Source organism: Ascaphus truei, chromosome 3, assembly GCF_040206685.1.
Source record: "Ascaphus truei isolate aAscTru1 chromosome 3, aAscTru1.hap1, whole genome shotgun sequence".
Taxonomy (NCBI): Eukaryota; Metazoa; Chordata; class Amphibia; order Anura; family Ascaphidae; genus Ascaphus; species Ascaphus truei.
In genome coordinates this window covers 211,286,140-211,305,447 of record NC_134485.1, presented here as the reverse complement: position 1 = coordinate 211,305,447, position 19,308 = coordinate 211,286,140, and the positions used below count along the sequence as shown (strand labels likewise).

The window sequence follows — 19,308 nt, the reverse complement described above, 5'->3', positions numbered from 1 at the left end:
TAGTACTGTATAGTCATTAAACAACATGCACGCTATAGTGCAATTCATCTACATGCATGGTATAGTACACTTGCCTAATTAAAAAAAGGTATTAATGTTATGAGACAGAACTCGACATATACATTCAAATAAACATGTGAAATTACCAAGAGGATAGTTAAATAAGAGATATTTCAAAATTATTACTGGGAAAGTCTATACAGTAATATCACATTGTCTAGGAAAGTATTATGACCCCTTCAACCCCTGCACTGCTATAGGGCATTTCTGAGATATTTAGCAGAAAAGATATTAACCATGCTGAATGCACTCTTTTTGAGAGCAGAAAACTCCAACAGCATTACATAAAAAGGCATTTCTTATTTAAAGGGAAATCCCTCTGCTTAGGACCTGCTTAGCTATAAAATAGATATTTTAATATAACATAAATAAAAATACAACTTGCGGTGCATTTGCATGTCTCAGACAGTTCTTCAACCCTGTTTTAATATCGAGTTTTTATAACAAATATGCATGAAAAATTAAGAATACTGTACAATTTTATGATGAACTTTAATGAAGTATGAATACTTCAAATTGGAATGATTACATTAAAATGTTACGCTTTCGTCTAGAACTCCCACATCTCATTCATTTGTGTCACTGAACTTTCACAGTCATGGCTGTGATCTCCAACAACCTCAATGTCCAAAGAAAGCAGGTCAATGATAGAAAAAACTTGCCAGTGGGTCCCTAGTGTAGTGTATCAAGGCACAGAAAACAAACAATGTCACCAGGCACATTAAGAACAAGCAGTGCTGAAAATCAGCAAATGCTATTTAGATTCTGAACATTTGAAAAAATACAGCAGCAGCAGCAGTGCAGGAACCAAAGAAGACCTTGGATATGATTGATTTCACAGGAAACTGGATCAGGTTTCTCCATGGGACAGCATGTTGTCTGATTATAAGTTGCCAAGTTTCCATGCCTCAGCTTTTTTTTGGCAGATATTCCTAAAACAGATAGGAAATAAGTTCATCAGATTTTCTGCGGTGTGAAAAACGAAAACATCTGCTGGAGCCATCAGCAGCAGATCTCCTGAAGACCAAGACTGCACCGGCAGCCAGTCCAAACAAGGCATAAATTAGAGAAGCCAAAGAATAAAACCTACCAGGATGCTTTACTGAGACTGCAGACATACAGTATGCATGAGACGTGAAGATTTTTTTCAATTGATGTCTATTTTTAGGCATCTGTGCATCTGTGGAATTTTTTTTTTTTGCAGATTTGTTTTCCTATGTGATAACACATATGTTAACTCATCAGTAACAGAATTATGTGTAACCTTGGTTCACTGCTTAAGGCGACGGTAAAGCAATGCATTGGTGTCCCCTCTGGTAGTTAAACACCCTAAGATCAACCTTCTCTACCATAAACAACATCTTGTAAGTCATGTTTAGAAAACAGCTTATATACCTTTGTGTGGTCATTGGCTAATTGTGATAATGTCACAGAAACCCATAAATTAACAGGCCTGTCCAGCAAATGGTAGGACAGCAGTCTACAAGAGTGGGCCAGCATAATGTGCCTGGCTAGAACTTTCAAAGTAAACTCCATCTGCGGCCATTCATATTGGAGGAAGACAAATGTTCCTGTAGTTTTGAACATGTGGTTTTCTATAGTGTTAATGATGTCTCCAAACCAAGTTTTAGCTTCACCATTATCAAATGAAGCTTGTTCACGAGATATAAGCGTTTAAAATATTATGATTCTGATAGAGTCTTTTTTTTTTTAAAGAGCAGGACATGCTCAGCTCAGTGGGCAAAATACTAACATTATATGAGTTAAACTTGTATATACTTCTGCTTTAACGCAGCAGTTCATCCCAAATTCATATTTGGAGTTACTTTACCTGAACTGGTTCCTGAGATATCAGCTATGCTACTTGCCAGTAGGTCCATTGTCACCAGTAAAAAGATGAAACATTGTCTCCCTATTTATTAGCTGCGGGTAGAAGGCAACCATATTGAGTCTATACATCCAGGATGTACTCACGGAAATCTCAGGAATGGAGGGTCCCCAGTGGACCGTGCTTCAACTCTAGGGGACACCCAAATTCAGGTAATGTAAAATGCAAAACTAAAAAAATATGAGCTTCATGGATTGCTGTTCTGAGATAATTATGTTTAGAATTGGTGTGGGAGCAGCATTAAAAATGAATTGGTGCTCTAAGCATTCAAGTATTTAACTATGAATGCTAGCTTCAGTTTTTTGTGACTTTCTCCACATGTTGAGTGCCTTATTATAATATAACATTCTCTAATCAAATGAACAGCCCTGATTAAAAAAACAAAAACAAAGGTGAGTTTACCTAAGAGGAACATTCTGAGTTTTTAGGTTTCAGATTGTAAATAAAACATTAACGAGGCGCGTAAAAAAACAGGCACTGGCAAACATGTCTGATTCCTCCACCAAATACGTGAATAAGTCAGGTAAATACCATGTACTTATTCACCTGACTTAACTACTCCTGCTGACATGGAACTTGGCAGCCGTACAAAAGCAATATTGTTGTTGGACTAAACAAGTCTAAAGCTGTTTACAAGGCACACAATTGTATTTTCCATTCACTGCCCTGTCAAATGTTAAACTTGTTGCTAACCTGAGCAAAGCCACCGGCACACTCTTCTATCAAGCCCCACAGAAAAGGATACACAGAATATTTACATATAGTGCCCATCATTAAAGCTGCAGTTCAAGCAATATCCTACATGTGTATTTTTTTGTTAATAAATCAGTTCTGTACTCTGAGAAAATACTTGTAGCATTAAAAAAAAAATTTTTTAAAGACATTTATTTAATGTGTCTAATGTAGGAAGCATTTCTAAAGTGACAGCCCCCTTCCCCTTCTGATAGGCTCTGGCTCCTGAGCCCCGCCCTCTCTCTAGCAGTGCACCAATTGAATCTCGTAACTGCCCAGTCAATCATATTCCAGGACTACATTGCCCAGAATGCTGTGCAAGAACTGAATTAAATAACCCGGAGCAAGCGATCAATTACAGGAGAACGGATCGATCTGCAGTTTAGCTAATCACTTGTCAGTGTGCAGATTGTATTGATGCACATATTGAATGGGGAATATATATATATAATTTGTTAAACTGCAGCTTGAACTGCAGCTTTAATGCCAGTTAGCTCGCAAAGCTCCATCCCTTGTGGTATTGCTGACTTGCCCCGTTTTACAGCTGACTCCTGGTTCAGCCGCAAAGCTGATCCCACATTTGATCTGTTACCTGGGCATGTGAGCGTGGTATATCTCGTCCCCCTCACCCCCCTCTTTCCCATCTTTCTATTTTACTTCTAAATTGAAATGTAGTAGTTATCCCATTTCTTTTATATGATTTAATTTACCTATTATGTTCTCATATTTTTTTATTCTAATATTATTTGCTAATAAGTGCTCTATTATTAAAATAGTTTTTTTGTTTCTGTCAATAGTGCGTTTGATTGGATTTAAAGCACATCATGAAGGTTATGTGATGATTTGCAAGCAGTAATCATATGCTTAGTTATTTTGTTATTATTATTATTATCCTTATATTTGGATTTGACATCCTTTATTTCGGGTCCTCTATATAGTTATGATTTTTTAAAAATGTTTCCTTCTTATAATTAATTTCATGCTTTGCATGTGATAATGGTTTGCTTCTCAATCCAAGGTTCTGTTCCTGTGCTATATATTTTTCAGGTATCTATTGTGTGTTTATTACAATTTGAGTAATAGAATTTTATATTACCGTAGTTATAAATAAACCAAGGACTATATAAGGATGATGCACTATTTTTCAAAATTGATACCGTCTTAGGTGAAAGAGAGTGTTACTTTATACCACTGATTGGTTTTGAGTCAATATGTATTGTGACAAACGGCTTACTCCGGGGCTCCGTCGTTTGTCCGGGACTGTTTAGAACACGGTCTTTTAGGGTAGGTTAAATGATGAGGCGTCACGTACTGTTCCTTTAAACAGGCTATGCCTGGTTTATTCAGTCCCAGGCACTGAGACTGCCACAGTGCATACAACAGAAAACAGATCAAAACAAAAGCTGCTCACCTGAGCGATAACTTAACTTAGATATCCCTGACTCAGGGTTGGAAGTGGCTTTTCCACTTCCAACATCAAAACACGGTACTTTTGCAGTCTTACACAAATGAACAGAAAGATTGAACCTGTTTGGGGAAGAGGCTTCTCCCCTCTGTAGTTCAGCAGCCTTCCAGCCTCCTGGCTCTTGTGGGGAGACCAGAGCAAACAGGAAATCAGTCTTTCATACCTGATTCCTAATTAGCATGACAGGTGACAGAAATCAGGCAGCAGACAAACTCTGGTCTGGATCTCTCATCCCTCAGTTCCAGCGCTTGCCAAACTGTGGGATGGAGTGTATGTATTATAAGGCTGCACTCCCAGGCCAAACAGGATAGAAACTGTCTAGTATCCTGGGAGCCCTATATACGGAATTTATTACCATCCCCTGGTTTCTGTCACATATCCTCCCCCCCAGCTCAGACCTCGAGGGATGAGCGACCATGGATATTAGGGAGTGCATCCTTGACAACCCGTCAGCATTGCCATGTTTGTGCCCTGACCTGTGTTCCACAGAAAATTTAAAGGGTTGTAGGCTTAGGAACCACCTGGTCACTCTAGCATTCTTTTCCCTGTTTTGACACATCCAGGTAAGGGGTGCATGATCTGTGACCAACCGGAATTTTCTCCCCAACAGGTAGTATTTGAGCGTCTCTACAGCCCACTTTATTGCGAGACACTCTTTCTCTACTATGGAGTAATTTTTCTCCTGGGGATTTAGTTTCCTACTTAAATAAAGGATGGGGTGCTCCTCACCTTGAGACTCCTGGGAGAGTACCGCCCCCAGCCCTACCTCAGATGCGTCGGTTTGGACTACGAACTCTTTGGAGAAGTCAGGTGTGACCAACACTGGTTGGGCACAGAGAGCTTCTTTCAGGCTTCTAAAGGCCTGTTCGGTTTCGGGGGACCACTTTACCATTAGCGGTCCTCTTGCTTTTGTGAGGTCAGTGAGGGTTGCCTTAGTTGCAAAATTGGGAATAAACCTTCTATAGTACCCAATTAACCCCAAAAAGGTCCTTACTTGTTTTTTTGTAACTGGCCTTGGCCAATTTTGTATCGCCTCCACTTTGAGTGTTTGGGGTTTGAGTAAACCTCTGCCAATAGAATATCCCAGATACTTGGCCTCCTCCAGACCAATAGTGCATTTAGCGGGGTTAGCAGTTAGTCCAGCAGACCGGACTGCGTCAAGCACAGCTTGGACCTTTGGAAGGTGGGATTGCCAATCTTCACTATGGATTACCACATCATCCAGGTAGGCGGCAGCATACCGAGCATGTGGTTTTAAAATTTTATCCATCATTCTTTGGAATGTGGCGGGAGCTCCATGTAAGCCAAAAGGCAACACCTTATACTGAAAGAGGCCGTCTGGGGTTGAGAAGGCTGTCTTTTCTTTTGCCCTTTCTGTGAGGGGAACCTGCCAGTATCCTTTTGTTAGGTCTAGGGTTGTGAGATATCGGGCTTTGCCCAGTCTCTCTACAAGTTCATCTACCCTGGGCATAGGATAAGTATCAAATTTTGACACCGCGTTTAGTTTCCGGTAGTCATTACAAAACCTTGTTGTACCATCTGGCTTTGGGACTAAGACTATAGGGCTGTTCCACCCACTTTGGGATTCCTCAATTACACCTAGTTTTAGCATTTTTTTAACCTCTAAACTTATAGCCTTTCTTTTGGCCTCTGGGATTCGGTACGGTTTAAGGTTAACTCGGACCCCCGGTTCAGAGACTAGGTCATGTTCAATTACGCTAGTTCTACCTGGCCGTATAGAGAAGATTTCTTTGTTTCTTTTCACTAAATTCTGAACCTCTCGTTTCTGATGAACAGACAGGGTTTCAGCTATGCTAACCTCTGGGTCAGTTTCTTGATTCTCTGATGGACCTGGGGGTACTAGGGTTAACAAGACTTCTCTATCTTTCCAGGGCTTGAGTAGGTTTATATGGTAAATTTGCTCAGGTTTCCTCCTACCTGGCTGTCTTACCTTATAATTTACTTCTCCCACTCTTTCCAAGACCTCATATGGCCCATGCCATTTAGCAAGGAATTTACTCTCCACGGTGGGAACCAGAACTAGTACCCTATCACCTGGAGAAAAAATTCTGACCCTAGCACCCTTATTATATGTATTCCTCTGTGCTTCTTGAGCTTTCTCCATGTGTTCCCTCACTATGGGTAGGACTGCAGCAATGCGGTCCTGCATCTGGGCAACATGCTCTATTACACTTCTGTAAGGGGTAACCTCGTGTTCCCAAGTCTCTTTGGCTATATCCAGTAAGCCCCTTGGGTGTCGGCCATACAATAGTTCAAACGGGGAGAAGCCAGTGGATGATTGGGGAACTTCCCTAATGGCAAATAACAGGTACGGTAACAAACAATCCCAGTTTTTCCCATCTTTATCAACCGCCCGCCGTAACATGCTCTTTAAGGTTTTATTGAACCTTTCCACTAAACCATCTGTTTGTGGATGATAGACTGAGGTTCTGAGATGCTTGATTTTTAGGAGTTTACATAGCTCTTTCGTTACTTGGGACATAAATGGTGTTCCCTGGTCAGATAGAATCTCTTTAGGAATCCCGACCCGGGAAAACAGAACTACTAACTCTTTTGCTATGTTTTTAGCTGAGGTGCTACGTAGGGGAACTGCCTCCGGATATCGGGTGGCATAATCTAATATTACCAATATATGCTGATGTCCCCTAGCAGACTTTATTAGGGGTCCTACTAGATCCATAGCAATCCGGTCAAATGGTACCTCTATTATGGGAAGGGGTACCAATGGGCTGCGGTACGCCTTGAACGGGGCGGTGATCTGACATTCTGGGCATGAGGAACAATAATTCGTAATTTCTGCCAGAACCCCAGGCCAATAGAAGCTTCGGAGAACCTTTTCTTTTGTCTTTTCCACCCCTAGGTGTCCCCCCAATGGATGACTATGTGCGAGGTGTAATACTACGTTACGGAATGTCCGTGGTACCAACAATTGTTTAGTTGTAACTGATTTCCTTTTATCAACCCGATATACTAGGTCGTTCTCTACCTCGAAGTAGGGGTAAGCAAGTGACCTATCTGGTTGGCCAGGAGTACTATTCTGGTCCCGTATATTTCCCCTTGCTACCGCTAATGTGGGGTCCTCCCACTGGGCCTTCTTAAAACTCCCAGGACTGACCTCTATGTCAGCGAGGGTCTTATCCGGTTCTGGGGTGGTAAGTGTCTGCTCAACATCTTGATTTGGGGTATTCCCTACCAAAGTAGTGATGGGGAAGGGAATTTTACAGCACTCCTCCTTTTCCCCCTTCTTATTTGGGCCCTCGTCAACCTCCATTTCTGAAAAAGGGAAAGGATTTGTTTCTTCTAATACTTCATTATGGTCCGCTATTGAACTCTGGGCGCTATTCTGAGCGGGGGACCACATTTTTAGAAAATGGGGAAAGTCGGTCCCTATTAACACATCATGTGCCAGTTTGGGTACAATACCCACCTTGAAATCTAAAGAACCAAACTCTGTTTCAAAAAAAACATCAACAGTGGAATATTCATGATTATCCCCATGTATACAACAAATTGCCACTCTTTGTGAACTGTTTCCCTGTTTCTTCTTAATGGGCAAGAGGTATTCGGACACTAGTGTGACCATGCTCCCAGAGTCAAGAAGTGCCCGAACCCTCTTACCATTAACCTTTACAAATGCCCACAGATGGTTATTCAAGGGGTCCTCTGGGCTAGGGCCCATACATTGGGACAACAGCGAATAAGGTTCCACGCTGTTGCATTGCATGGGCTCATCATTTAGTGGGCAGATTTTTGCTGTGTGGCCCCTCTCATGACAATTTACACATTTAGGTACATAGTCTGTGTCCCACTTAGAGCCTTTTCCCGGCTCCCCATGTTGGCTATTGCCCTTAGTGTGCGAACCACTGTTGCTGGTGCTGCGTGAAGGTGGTCGCCGCTCTTCAGCGCCCCTTAACCCCGGTACCCTTTTACCGTCTCTGTAAGAGTCCTGGAACCTCGGGTAGTGGGGTTGCTCCACGACTGTGGGTTGCGGGTGCTCTTCTGCTGCATTGTACCTTTCTACGAGGGCCACAAGCTCATCCGCATTGTGGGGGTCACTCCGACTGACCCAACGGCGTAAGGCAGAGGGAAGTTTCCTCAAGAACTGGTCCATGACCAACCGTTCCACGATGTGGCTGGCTGAGTTGATCTCGGGTTGTAGCCACTTCCGGGCGAGGTGGATGAGGTCATACATCTGGCTTCGGGTGGCTTTATCCATCGTGAAGGACCATGCGTGAAACCTTTGGGCGCGAACAGCCGTGGTTACGCCGAGGCGGGCGAGGATCTCGAACTTCAATTTTGCATAGACGTTAGCTTCGGCTGGCTCTAGATCAAAGTAAGCCTTCTGGGGTTCGCCGCTTAGGAAGGGTGCGATTAGACCAGCCCACTCAGCTTCTGGCCATCCCTCTCTCTGTGCCGTGCGTTCAAACGTGAGAAGATAGGCTTCCACATCATCCGAGGGTCCCATCTTCTGAAGGTAGTGGCTTGCCCTGGTCATTTTCGGTACTGGGGCTGCCGCTGCCAGTGGAAGGTTACTGATAGTCCCCCTCAGGATCTCGAGTTCCTGCTGTAAGCCCTGAGCGAACCGCTGTTGCTCCTCTCTCAGCAAGCGGTTTGTCTCTTGCTGGTTTGCATTCGCGTTTTGCAGGGCTTCATTCGTCTGTTGCTGGTTTGCATTCGCCTGTTGCTGGTTGGCATTCGCCTGTTGCTGGTTGGCATTAATCTCTTGCTGGGCTATTAGCAGCTGTTGATGGGCTGCATTCGTCTGCTGCTGGTTTGCATTAGTTTCTTGATGGGCTATTAACAGCTGTTGCTGGGTTTCATTCGCGTCTTTCTGGGCAGCGACATTGCGTACCAGCGCACCCACCACGTCTTCCATCTTGTTTGCAGAGGATGAAAAAAACCTTTTTTTTTTTTTTTTTTTTTTTTTTTTTCAATGTTCTTCAACCCGCAGACCCCCTAGTGCTCTGCCCGCATTCTCCACCATATGTGACAAACGGCTTACTCCGGGGCTCCGTCGTTTGTCCGGGACTGTTTAGAACACGGTCTTTTAGGGTAGGTTAAATGATGAGGCGTCACGTACTGTTCCTTTAAACAGGCTATGCCTGGTTTATTCAGCCCCAGGCACTGAGACTGCCACAGTGCATACAACAGAAAACAGATCAAAACAAAAGCTGCTCACCTGAGCGATAACTTAACTTAGATATCCCTGACTCAGGGTTGGAAGTGGCTTTTCCACTTCCAACATCAAAACACGGTACTTTTGCAGTCTTACACAAATGAACAGAAAGATTGAACCTGTTTGGGGAAGAGGCTTCTCCCCTCTGTAGTTCAGCAGCCTTCCAGCCTCCTGGCTCTTGTGGGGAGACCAGAGCAAACAGGAAATCAGTCTTTCATACCTGATTCCTAATTAGCATGACAGGTGACAGAAATCAGGCAGCAGACAAACTCTGGTCTGGATCTCTCATCCCTCAGTTCCAGCGCTTGCCAAACTGTGGGATGGAGTGTATGTATTATAAGGCTGCACTCCCAGGCCAAACAGGATAGAAACTGTCTAGTATCCTGGGAGCCCTATATACGGAATTTATTACCATCCCCTGGTTTCTGTCACAGTATGTTGATATAATAGTGGCTTTAAGAAAAGTGTCTCTTTCTTTTTAATTAAATATAACTTTACTTTATGCAAATATGTTAATGTGATAGTGTTATTGTGTTAGGGCAAATTGGTTCTTTTTATATTGTCATTCCTTCCATCATTCTCTAATACTCATGCATATTATTTCCATCAGTGCTGTCTAAACTAAGTTGTTCATGTTTTTTATACTTATGTGTTTGTTTTTATTGTATTTTGCCCGCTTAGGGACTGATTAAAGTTTTTTTTGTTTTATTTTATTGTCAGCTGACACTCAGGGCCTATGGGGTTGGCGATGTATCAAAGCGACCTGCTTTTGGGTCACGCGCTGATGATGTCACTTCTGGTAATGAGTGGCGCGAGAAAAACATCTTTAAAAGTATTTGTATTTATGTTGTAGCCCACACGTGTATAAAGTCTTTACGGACAAAACGCGTAGGTGCGTTTCTTCACCTTCATTGTGAGCTATACTCCATAAACTCTCATTTATATTCAGAGTTGCCCTGGAATCATTATTTTTGCACTCTGTATCCTGGCTGTGCTCCTGATTCCAAACTGAATCTTTTATATCTCGTAACTGGCCTGACTGATGCTGTGACAAAAAAGTACCTGAATAAGACATCAATAACATATTTACATTGTTATCCATATTATGATTAGGTATAGGTGGGTGGGAAAACTCTCAGCATTCTGACATCTACTCCTGTTGCAAAACATACTGGACACCTAACAAGCTCCTATTGAACCCCCAAAATAACCACAACATATATATACGCATATGAGTTTCACAGAGGAGTGCTACTGAGCATGGCAATATATATTTAAAACCAGAGACAGAACATAAAACACAGACAGAGCTCAGTGCACATCCAGTGAAACTCATACATGGTACAGTGCCTAAATATATATGTATAAATATCTATTAAATAAAATGGTCTTTTAGTTTAACATTTTGGCCAAATTGTTGTAAGCCCCTGAGCCACTGCACGGCAGACCACATTCTCAAGGGTCCATAACACTAATATAAATTCTTAATAACCTGTGCAATACCAGGAAGAATGATTTATAATAAATCTGTCAATATTAGTTGCAAAGTGCTTTTCCTGGTAATGTACAGGTTAATAAAAGCTTCAATCAGACTTAGAACTTTGCAACTAATATAGACAGATTTATTATAAATCATTCTTCCTGGTATTGCACAGGTTATTAAGAATTTATATTAGTGTTAGGGACCCTTGAGAATGTGGTCTGCCATGCAGTGGCTCAGGGGCTTACAACAATTTGGCCAAAATGTTAAACTAAAAGACCATTTTATTTAATAGATATTTACAAATATATATTTAGGCACTGTACCGTGTATGAGTTTCACTGGATGTGCACTGAGCTCTGTCTGTGTTTTATGTTCTGTCTCTGGTTTTAAATCTACTCCTGTTGACAATTCTTTTACCACAGAACCCTCATTTTATCCTCCCACCATGTTCTGTCTGCGTGGGCTAGCGTCTCCTGTCCTCTATGTGGTAGCCACATTTTGTTCATATCTCCCCCGGGTGTGTCGCTTGGAAATTTGGAACCGGCACTTTGGCAGGTTCCCAGGTGAACAAAAAGCTAAGAAGTAAGGGGAGACTCTGATGCCCCTTGTGGGGGCTACAGCCTTATTCGCAGGCTTCAAGGCCTCTGCCCCTACTTTGACTTCAGTTGGGAGTTGATTATGCAACGGTAATCAAGGAGAACAAATGTGATATACTGATGGGTAGTGCAATATAATGTGGCAATTAATAGGAAACGCAGCCAAAGAACAGTATGCAAAGAAGTCTTTAAAGTACATATTCAATTTTAGATTTCAGTGAATAATCCATCATCGCATGTCCCCAAACATCAATATCACAGTTCCCCATGTCATCTTTTAAATGCGGCAAGTGCATGACATTTAGATTCATATTTATAAAGCAGTGCTATGAATACAATGCAAGAAGAACTAGCACTCATGTGGACCTTAATAAAGGTCCAAGAAGGGGACCAAAACATTGACCACTAAAATCAATTCTGGTAAAACATCTGCGTGAGACATTGACATTATCTAATTAAAATTTAATCTGTGTAGGTGCAGTTCTTTCAATTGCCCTTCATTTTGGCTCTGGGACCCTGACATTTGTGAGGTGTTTTATAAAGAAGTTAATGTCACTGTGGGAGAAAACAATCAGCCCCAAATAAGCAAGAAACTGAAGAATACAATGTGCTATCTGAGTATTCAGTTGATATGTAGAGATAAGTGTGTGGACAATATGGCTTGTGAGGTGACACATGTTCCTGCTTAGTCTATACCTGCTTAGTTCCCAGAGAAAAACTAGCATCAGTACTACAGCCCTAAAGGAGACACACAATCTACAACACAGGACAAAGTGACCCATCCCTATGAAACATGCAAACACAAAAATAATGATTCCTAAAAAATTTAATAGTTACAGCTGAACAAATCGAAATAATGTGTGTAACCCGCCCTGCCAGGCTCCTAGGGAGTTTTCACCAATGTCTCTTATCTTGGCTTGATCAGACTTGATTATCTTGTCAGGGAGCTGGATTCGTTTGGCTGGGCGGTGATATAGCAATGATGGGCGCCATGAACTTCATTAATTCAACAGCAGCTATATTGTTACAGCAATATACACAGTGATTTTGGTATAGTCATAACTCCATTCTCCCTGTGCTGTCTGAACCTTTCTTCCCTAGCTGCCCCGATCTCAGCCTGCTAGGGGAGGTTGCGGAGGCTTTATCCCCTTTGTTTCCTAAGGAAGCTCTCTTCTGGGTGCTTTCGGTAGGGCTCTATCTCATATTGGCCCATGTTGGGCCTGGTGCTACTCTCACTCTGTTGGTAATAAGTGTCCCCCCCTGCGGCACTGGATGCCACCTCGTGGCAGTCTACAATGGGGCCAGCTAGGGACCTCCGATGGGCTGCTTCAACTATGCCTCGTGGCTACAGCCTGTTGAGTCCCCTCTGGGCATAGGCTCCCTCTCCCTGAACCTTAAGAGTTGAAGGGATCCATCTCTCTCTCTGTGTCTCTCTCCCTCTCTGTGTCTCTCTCCCTCTCTGTCGCTGTCTCTCTCTCTGTCTCTCTCTCTCTCTCTGTCTCTGTGTCTCTCTCTCTCTCTCTCTGTGTGTGTGTGTGTGTTTCTCTCTCTCGCTCTCTGTGTGTCTCTCTCTCTCTCTCTCTGTGTCTCTCTCTCTGTGTGTATCTCTCTCTCTCTCTGTGTCTCCGTCTCTCTCTCTCTCTCTCTCTGTGTCTCCATCTCTCTCTCTCTCACACTCTCTGTGACTCTCCCTCTCTGTGTCTTCGTCTCCGTCTCTCTCTCTCTCTCTCTCTCTAGGTGTCTCTATTTCTCTCTCTTTCTCTCTCTCTATGTGTGTTTCTCTCTCTATCTCTCTCTCTCTCTCTCTGTCTCTCTCTCTGTGTCTCTCTCTCTCTGTCTCTGTGTGTGTGTGCCTCTGTGTGTGTGTGTGTGTGTGTGTGTGTGTGTCTCTCTCCTTCTCTCTCTCTGTGTCTCTCTCTCTCTGTCTCTCTCCCTCTCTGTCTCTCTTTCCCTCTCTCTCTGTGTCTCTGTGTCTCTCTCTCTGTGTGTCCGTCTCTCGCTCTGACTCTCTCTCTGTGTCTCCATCTCTCTCTCTCTCTGTGTTTCCGTCTCTCTCTGTGTCTCTGTCTCTCTCTCTCTCTGTGTCTCCGTTTCTCTCTCTCTCTGTGTCTCCGTCTCTCTCTCTGCATCTCCGTCTCTCTCTCTCTCTCTCTCTCTCTCTCTCTCTCTCTCTCTCTCTCTCTCTCTCTCTCTCATTTCCATGGTTTTACATATCAGGACATAATAGCAATCATCTGTTCCTTAGCAGGTCTTAAAATTAGGTAACTACAACCTCAGATGACCAACAACCCATGACATATTACACTGTGTCATGATTTATTTAACAAAAATAAAGCCAAAATGGAGAAGCCATGTGTGAAAAACTAAGTATACCTTATGATTCAATAGCTTTTAGAACCACCTTTAGCAGCAATAGCTTGAAGTAATCGTTTTCTGTATGACTTTATCAGTCTCTCACATCGTTGTGGAGGAATTTTGGCCCACTCTTCTTTACAATGTTGCTTCAGTTCATTGAGGTGTGTGGGCATTTGTTTATGCACAGCTCTCATAAGGTCCAGCCATAGCATTTCAATCGGGTTGAGGTCTGGACTTTGACTGGGCCATTGCAACACCTTGATTCTTTTCTTTTTCAGCCATTCTGTTGTAGATTTGCTGGTGTGCTTGGGATCATTGTCCTGTTGCATGACCCAATTTTGGCCAAGCTTTAGCTGTCGGACAGATGGCCTCACATTTGACTCTAGAATACTTTGGTATACAAAGGAGTTCATGGTCGACTCAATGACTGCAAGCTTCCCAGGTCCTGTGGCTGCAAAATAAGCCCAAATCATCACCCCTCCATCACTTCAATAATAATATTAAATACTTGGTTATTTAGTTAACCCTTTGGCCAAAGCGTCAAAAGCCTGCATACCAACGCCAAAGTATAACCAAATATGTTGTGAAGTATTTTACTTTATACTTTTTACCATATATGTTTTGTCAATGGGATGTAGTATTGGGCAAGCCTGTCTCTTGTTATATACAATTGCCACGCTCAGTAGCTCTCTTGTTGACATAAATATATATTCATGATGTTGTGGGTGTGGGTGTTTGAGCTAGCTGGGGATGTGTGTTAATCAATTTCTGACTGGTAACAGTTGTTTGGAGGCTGGTGGCACCTCCCCCCAGAGCTCACTCCTCCTCCTTCACCTTTTTAACTTGGGAGGTCTTTACTTTTTGCTGCAGGAACAGGACCTATAATGGTTCTTCCCCTCTTACAGAGGTAAAATGAAGGGTTCACAGTGTAGTGTATGCAGGCTTATGATGCTTTGGCCAAAGGGTTAACTAAATAACCAAGTATTTAATATTATTATTGAAGTATTTTACTTTATACTTTTTACCATATATGTTTTGTCAATGGGATGTAGCATTGGGCACCCCTTGTCTCTTGTTAAATACAATTGCCACGCTCAGTAGCTCTCTTGTTGACATAAATATATATTCATGGTGTGGTGGGTGTGGGAGTTTGAGCTAGCTGGGAATGTGTGTTAATCAATTTCTGACCAGTATCTAGAACAGCATTCCGGCAGTTCTGCAGCCACTCTGCCTCATTCTCTAGGCCCTACCTGGGGAACATGGCTGCAGACTCGTGGAGTTTGCAATGACCTACCTGGCATTGAAGAGGGCTGCCCCATGGGTCTGAACCCATAAGTTACGCTATGCCAGAATTGGGCCCAACTTTCAGTTTCGGCGGCCTGGGTGGACCCTTTTCCATCAGCGGCGGATCATTGACAAGCTCTGCGAGTCCGCACCTACAGTACATTCTCTAGGCAGGACCTGGGGAATGGGGAGGTGTAAGAAAGGACGTAAAAGAGTTGGGGGTGTAAAAGAGAGTACAAGAGGAGGGGGGTGAGAGAGTACAAGTGGAGGGAGGAGAGAGTTGTTGGTGGTGAAAGAGTCCAAGTAGAGGGAGGAGGTGGTGGTGAGATAGTAGAAGAGTGTTGTTGAAAGAGAACTAGAGGACAGAGGGGTGGGTGTGAAAAAGTAGGAGAGAAGGGACGGGTGGTGGGGAGAGTACATGAGGAGAAGAAGAGAGAGTAAAAGAGAGGGGAGGGAGAGTAAAAGATAGGGGGAGAGAGTAAAAAAGAGAGGGGGTAATTAAGAGAGGGGAGAAGTTTATGAAGGAAACAAAGGGGGGAGAAAGAGAGTAGATGTGAGAGAAAGATAAGGAGAATGGAGGAAAATGATAGAGAGGAGTTGGGAGAGTAAGAGATAGAAAAGGTGGACATGAACGGGAGAAGCATATGAGAAGAAGAGTATGTGGTACAGAGAGAGAGGGCAAACAGCTCTAGCAAATCAAACATCTTTAATTCCGCATATCAAACAAAGTAAAGTGACAGAACATAAAGTAAAAAGTGTCACAGTGTCAATATATCTCAAATGTGGAAAATCGCCTGTGGATTTTAGTGAGTTTTGTGATCAGAAAGTAAGGGGATTGTTTCTGTAAATAAAAACGTACCAAATGTGTGTATGTATCTTTCATGCAAACAAGTAGGATGCACCAATAAAAGTATACATTTATTTTTATGTTATGGTAGTAAACTCTAAGTAAGATGCCTTAAATGTTAGCTGACCTTTTTCTCACATAGCTACTGCATGCGTAATGCAGATTGTGGAATGTGGATAAGCTGCAGAAGAGGCTAGCAAGTTAGGGAAAAGCAGTGTGAGGAGGGGAGAATGTGGGGGAGAAGCAGGAGAGGAGGGGAGCATGTGCAGGTAGGGTTGCCAGGTGGCTTGTCCAAAAATACTGGACACAATGGTAAAAGATGCAACCCCCAAGCCCCCCAAATACATATAAAAAATACCCCCACTCCCCCCGAATACATATAAAAAATACCCCCACGCCCCCGAATACATATAAAAAAATCCCCCCAAGCCCCCGAACACATATAAAAAATACCCCCACGCCCCCAATACATATAAAAAATACCCCACGCCCCCCGAATACATATACAAAATACCCCCACGCCCCCTGAATACATATAAAAAATACCTCCACCTCCCCAAAACATGTACAAAATACCCCACCTCCCCAATACATATACAAAATACCCCCACCTCTCTAATAAATATACAAAAGACCCCCACCTCCCCAATAAAATTCAGACGTACCTTGGGGATGGTGTCAGGTCGGGACCGGTGCCTGCGGGGGGCCAGTGGCTGTGGAAGGGCGGAGGGGGGGATCGGTGGCAGCAGAGAGGAGGGGTGGGGATGGCTGCAGAGAGGAGAGGGGACGGTGGCTGCGGAGGGGAGAGGGCAGTGGCTGCGGAGGGAGGAGGGCAGTGGCTGCGGGGGGGAAGAGGAGGGTGGTGGCTGCAGAGGGGGGATGGCTGTGGCTGCAGGGGGGGACAGTGGATTCGGAGGGGGGGACAGTAGATGGGAGGGGGCTGGCGGTTGGTCAGAGCAGTTGCCGCCATGCCCGGCTCTCCCCCGCTTCTGGCTTCTCTCTCCCTGTCTGTCCCACGCCGAGGTGTCTGAGGCTGATGCGCGCCGGGCCTCCCTATCGGTGCGCACCGGAAGCCCAGCTGACTTTCGGCGCTGATGTCAGAGGACCCGGCAAGTGTCAGACACCTCCCCGGCAGCAGGCTTCTCTCTCCCTGTTTGTCTCATATCGATGAGACAAACAGGGAGAGAGAAGCCTGCTGCCGGGGAGAGCCAGGCATGGTGGCTGACCAGCCGCCCCCTCCTCCTCCCCCCGCATCCACCCTGCGTTTGGAGAGAGATAATACCGGACACATATATGTCCGGTATTACCTTTCATTTTATACCGGACGCAGAGGCAACATACCAGGCTTTCCAGTTCAAAACCAGACACCTGGTAACCCTATGTGGGGGGAAGCAGGTGAGGAGGGGAGCATGTGGGAGAGAAGCTGGTGAGGAGGAGAGCATGTGGTGGACAAGCAGGTGAGGAGCATGTGGGGGAGAAGCTAGTGAGGAGGGGAGCATGTGGGGGAGAAGCTGGCGAGGAGGGGAGCATGTTGGGGAGAAGCTGGCGAGGAGGGGAGCATGTGGGGGAGAAGCTGGCGAGGAGGAGAGCATGTGGTGGACAAGCAGGTGAGGAGCATGTGGGGGAGAAGCTAGTGAGGAGGGGAGCTTGTGGGGAGAAGCTGGCGAGGAGGGGAGCGTGTTGGGGAGAAGCTGGCGAAGGGGGGAGCATGTGGGGGAGAAGCTGGCAAGGAGGGGAGCATGTTGGGTAGAAGCTGGTGAAGGGGGGAGCATGTGGGGGAGAAGCTGGCGAGGAGGGGAGCATGTTGGGTAGAAGCTGGTGAAGGGGGGAGCATGTGGGGGAGAAGCTGGCGAAGGGGGGAGCATGTGGGGGAGAAGCTAGTGAGGAGGGGAGCATGTGGGGGAGAAGCTGGCGAGGAGGGGAGCATGTTGGGGAGAAGCTGGCGAGGAGGGGAGCATGTGGGGGAGAAGCTGGCGAGGAGGAGAGCATGTGGTGGACAAGCAGGTGAGGAGCATGTGGGGGAGAAGCTAGTGAGGAGGGGAGCTTGTGGGGAGAAGCTGGCGAGGAGGGGAGCATGTTGGGTAGAAGCTGGTGAAGGGGGGAGCATGTGGGGGAGAAGCTGGCGAGGAGGGGAGCATGTTGGGTAGAAGCTGGTTAAGGGGGGAGCATGTGGGGGAGAAGCTGGCAAGGAGGGGAGCATGTTGGGTAGAAGCTGGTGAAGGGGGGAGCATGTGGGGGAGAAGCTGGCAAGGAGGGAGGCATGTGGAATCCCGTAATATTCTGTTTTTTTATACTAGGAAACTGAAAACAGTGATTTTTTTAAGCATTGGCGTGTTTAAGATGGTGTTGTGAGGAAAAGAGAAAGTTCCTGAACTTTTGTATGTGAACTGTTAGGGGGAAGTCACATTCCACATGTCCCAGTTCCTATTAGAGCAACAGCGCCACCTAGAGAATGACCATGTTAATACAAAATGAAAATGGAAGGCAATAGCCATAGAGCAGATTTGTGCAACATACTGTATACCTCAAGGGTCACATATGGGCTCTTAATCATTTAAAAGGGACATACATTAAGCAAAACCTCTGAAATAATTCTATGTTTTGAACAACTGCTAAAACAGTGACCCAGTATGTTTTCCATGCAGTGATTTTGGAAAACATTTCAAAGAGTCAACTAATCGTAGCAATATTTTTAATCTGGAAGACGGAGGCTAGTCATGCATACAATTCTACACAGGTTGCACGTGAAAGTTGTACAGCAAATAAAAATATCACGTGTGAGCACATTCCCATGTCCAAGACAGGTCTGCAATCCTGCTTTCCTCATTATCTCATAGCATACAGTACTTCCACTGCAGCAAGTGATTCTGGGTAATGACACACAGTGTGTCACTTTTTGCTTCTTATACATTTTAACATGGATCCCTTCAAGGTTATGACTGCCCTATTACACTTCTTTTTTATATGAAGAAACCTATGGGATAAAGTACCCCCACAATTACATCTAATGTGACTGGACATGTGGTACAGAGAGAGAAGGCAAACAGCTCTAGCAAATGAAACATCTTTTATTCCGCATATCAAAAAAGTACACGTAACGCTTGTGCTCACCACGAACAAGGTGGGGCCCCGGTACTGAGGTGGGAAGAGTATAAACGCCACGCACAGCAACGAGGGCACGTCTGCAGAGTGGATGGTCAAGGTAGCCGGGTCTGAGATTGAGATATAAGGAGAGTCTTTATACTTGCCTAGGTCGAGGGTCGGAGACAGTAGAATAGTTGATGTCCGGGTGCCGTGGTCAGGGTTGGAGAGATGCGGAAGGTCAGAGGTAAGCCGGGGTCAGTAGTCCAGAGAAGCGGAGTCCAAGGGTCAAGCCGGGTCAAGCCGGGTCAAGCCGGGTC

General features: G+C 44.6%; 1 long non-coding RNA gene across 1 annotated transcript; it reads right to left on the bottom strand.

Moving 5' to 3' along the window:
- Positions 1–376: 376 nt before the first annotated feature.
- On the bottom strand, positions 377–16,750 carry LOC142491013 (uncharacterized). Its single transcript, XR_012800222.1, has 3 exons — positions 16,573–16,750; positions 15,071–15,237; positions 377–992 (listed from the first exon to the last, which is right to left on the bottom strand). It is a non-coding gene; the product is annotated as an uncharacterized LOC142491013 (long non-coding RNA).
- Positions 16,751–19,308: the final 2,558 nt, after the last annotated feature.